Source organism: Trachypithecus francoisi, unplaced genomic scaffold, assembly GCF_009764315.1.
Source record: "Trachypithecus francoisi isolate TF-2019V2 unplaced genomic scaffold, Tfra_2.0 Lachesis_group7, whole genome shotgun sequence".
NCBI lineage: Eukaryota > Metazoa > Chordata > Mammalia > Primates > Cercopithecidae > Trachypithecus > Trachypithecus francoisi.
The window spans coordinates 13158204-13161893 of record NW_022681472.1 but is presented as its reverse complement, the minus strand read 5'-3'; positions in this window follow the sequence as shown (position 1 = coordinate 13161893).

Genomic DNA, 3690 nt, shown 5'->3' with positions numbered 1-3690 from the left:
GTTTTCTTTATGTTCAGAAGATTTCCTTCTGTATCTTCACCATCAATATCTTTGAGGGTCAGGATCTTTCCAAAAATCATCTCATCTTTTCATTTCATGTAACACATTTATTTAGTGCCTACTGCGTGGTATGACTCTGTCCTTGCAGAGCTCATGTTCTAGGACTGCACATCAACATGTCAAAAAGTAAATGATAATGTAACATGGTAACTACTTTGACAAGTTACTAACAACATACTATACAGGTGCAGTATTACCCAGCACCTGATTTAGCTATGAAGATATGGGAAAGACTCACTGAGAAGGAGATATTTAAATTGGATGATAAAAGATGAATAAGGATTGACAGATGAAGAATGGGGTGAGAAGTATTCCAGGAACAGGGAATAGTGTGTATTACAGCCCAGATAGTGAGGAGCTATGTTCAATTTGGGTGCATGAAGGTGAGTAGTGGAAATGAATCTAAAAATGTCACTTGTAGGCAGATTTTCAGCAGAATTTGGGTTTCAATTTGCAGCTATGAGAGAGGCAGCTGGGTCTTTTGAACAACTCTGTCTTCCATGTGTAGGGAAGAAATTGGTGACAGATAGACTGTTGTGTTAGTTCCAAGTAACAGATGATGAGGCCTTGGACTCAGGCACTTGTAATAGGAAGATAAAGGAGATGCTGGAAATGAAAGGTATTTTCTGAGAGAATTTGGTAGAATTTTGTGACCAATTTGATGTGGAAGGTGAAAAAGAGAGAAGAATTGAAGTGTCAAACATCATTTAAAATGCCTACAAGTACTTTCAGACTGTTTAATTCCCACACCTACTCACTTACCAGGTGACTTCTGGGATAAATGGTCTTAAATATGATATAACTGTATGATTTTTCTTGGTACTTATCCTGCCTGGTGTTCTCTGAGCTCCTCGGATCTGTGTATGTAGTGGTGTCTGTCATTAATTTTGAAATATTCTCAACCATTATTACTTCAAATATTTCTTCTGTTCCATTTTCTGTTTCTTCTTCTTAAGGCATTCAAATTGTGTTTATCATATACTTTTTGTTTGTTTGTTTGTTTGAGACACAGTTTCACTCTGCCACCCAGGCTGGAGTGCAGTGGCATGATCTCAGCTCACTGCAACCTCCACCTCCTGGGTTCAAGTGATTCTTATGCCTTAACCTACTGAGTAGCTGGGATTACAGACACGCATCACCATGCCTGGCTACATTTTGTATTTTTAGTAGAGATGGGTTTTGCCATGTTGGCCAGGCTGGGCACAAACTCCTGACTTCAAGTGATCCGCCCACTTCAGTCTCCCAAAGTGCCGGGATTACAGGCATGAGCCGCGGCATCCAGCCTAGGATACACCTTTTGATACTGGCCACAGTTACTGGATATTTCATTCTTTTTTTTCCCCTCCATTCTTTTTTCTCTTTGCATTTCAGTTTGAGAAGTTTTATTGAAGTTCACTGATTCTTTTCTTGGCCATGTCCAGTCAACCGGTGAGTCATCTAAGGCATTCTTTATTTCTGTTATGGTATTTTTGAATTCTAGCATTTTCTTTTGCTTTTTTTCTTGGCATTTTTTTCTCTCTGCTTACAATTTCCATCTGTTCTTGCATGTTACTTATTTTTTCCATGAGCACCTTTAACATATTAGTCATTGTTATTTTAAATTTTCTGTCTGAGAATTCCAACAGCTATGTAACATCTGCATCTGGTTCTGATGATTTGTCTCTTCAGACACTCTGTGTGTGTGTGTGTGTGTGTGTGTGGTGTGTGTGTATTCTTTCTGTCTTTTAGAACGTCTTTTCATTTATTGCTGAAAAGTAAGCATGTTGTATTGGGTATGAAGAGCTGAAATAAATAAGCCTTTCATGTGAGGATTTATGTTAATCTATGCTTAATGTTTATTGTAGCTATAGGTACCACATGTGTCAAATTCCACTAGAATTTGTGTTTTTGTCTCTTCTCCTCACTTTGGGCTTCTCTAAGTCCTCCTCCTCAGAGAGAGTCTGCATCTTGCAGCTCATTCAGCTGAAATCAACTGTCTTTATACTGGCGTCCTGTTGGCATGGTAGTAAGGAGTAGGGAAAGAGAGCATTCTATAATTTTCTGATTAAGTCTCAGTCTTTTGAGGGTCTGTGGCTCTGGTCTGTGACTTTCCTAAGTGTTTCTGTAGTGGTTTAGCCTTTATATCCCCCATCTGCTTTCCTCCCTGATTGTAGTGTTCCCAATCTATTTCCTTGAAGTTCTGGTGTTGGAAGGAATCCTCTTTGTCCAGCTGAACTAAGGTTTCAGGATTGAGACTTTACAAAGACTCTTTACTTGGACAGTAGGCCTTTGTTATAGAGAAAAATCAAGTGGTTAATCTTCTTATCCTCTGCTAGAATCAAAGTTGGTATTTTAAGAAATTTCCTGGCTGGGCGCAGTGGCTCATGCCTATAATCCTAGCACTTTAGGAGGTTGAGGTGGGCAGATCACCTGAGGTCAGGAGTTCGAGACCAGCCTGGCCAACATAGTGAAAACCCATCTCTACTAAAAATGCAAAAATTAGCTGGGCATGGTGGCAGGCACCTGTAATCCCAGCTACTTGGGAGGCTGAGGCAGGAGAATCGCTTGAACCCAGGAGGCAGAGGTTGCAGTGAACTGAGATTACACCACTGCATTCCAGCCTGGGCCACAAGAGTGAGACTCCATCTCAAAAAAAAAAAAAAAAAAAAAAAAGAAACTTCCCACTATAAGAACCTGGTGGAATTCCTGCAGAGAAAACCCAGGGAAGTGAGGAGGATTCCCTTAAGACTTTAGCCTCTAGGAGTTTTTCACTCTCAATAGACCATATTCAGCCTCCAGCAATTCATCAACATCACCATTTAACTGTTTCTACCAGTTTATAACTCCAGTGGCTTTTGCTTCTACATAAGACGATCTGGGTGGCTGTATTTCTCCAGATTCACCTGATTCTCCAGATGCTGGAGTGACAGTTTTCCCAATGAGTTCAGTTTTTTGATAGGTACAAGGAAAGTAATTGATTTTCAGTTTGCCTAGCTTTTTCTTATTGTAAGGACAGGAATGATAACTTCGAGGCTCTTTATATGTTGAAATGAAAACTGGAAGTTGATTAATTCTTTGGAGAAATGGAGTCAGGTCATCTCATCATGAATCAATGTCTTTAGTCATTCTCACAGTGTCAACCCTAGGTGGCTCCTCTAGACTCTTTCTTCCCCTTAATTTCCATATGCTCTATGCTTTTGCTCTAACACTCAAACTCCTAATTTTTCCTTCCCTCTTTCCAAATGTTTTCAGTATACTCTTTTTTGTAGTTTTGTTTTTTTGAGACGGAGTCTCACTCTGTCGCCCAGGCTGGAGTGTAATGGCACAATCTCGGCGCACTGCAACCTCTGCCTCCCGGGTTCAAGCGATTCTCCTGCCTCAGCCTCCCGAGTAGCTGGGATTACAGGCACTTGCCACCACACCTGGCTCATTTTGTATTTTTAGTAGAGATGGGGTTTCACCATGTTGGCCAGGCTGGTCTTGAACTCCTGACCTCGTGATCCAGTCGTCTCGGCCTCCCAAAGTGCTGGGATGACAGGTGTGAGCCAATGCACCTGGCTAGAGCTGGAACTTTTTGACCCTTCTGAGCTTTTAGAGCCGATGTCTCTGTGGATATAATCATCTTCTCACTCTACTTGGCAGGTGTTTCTT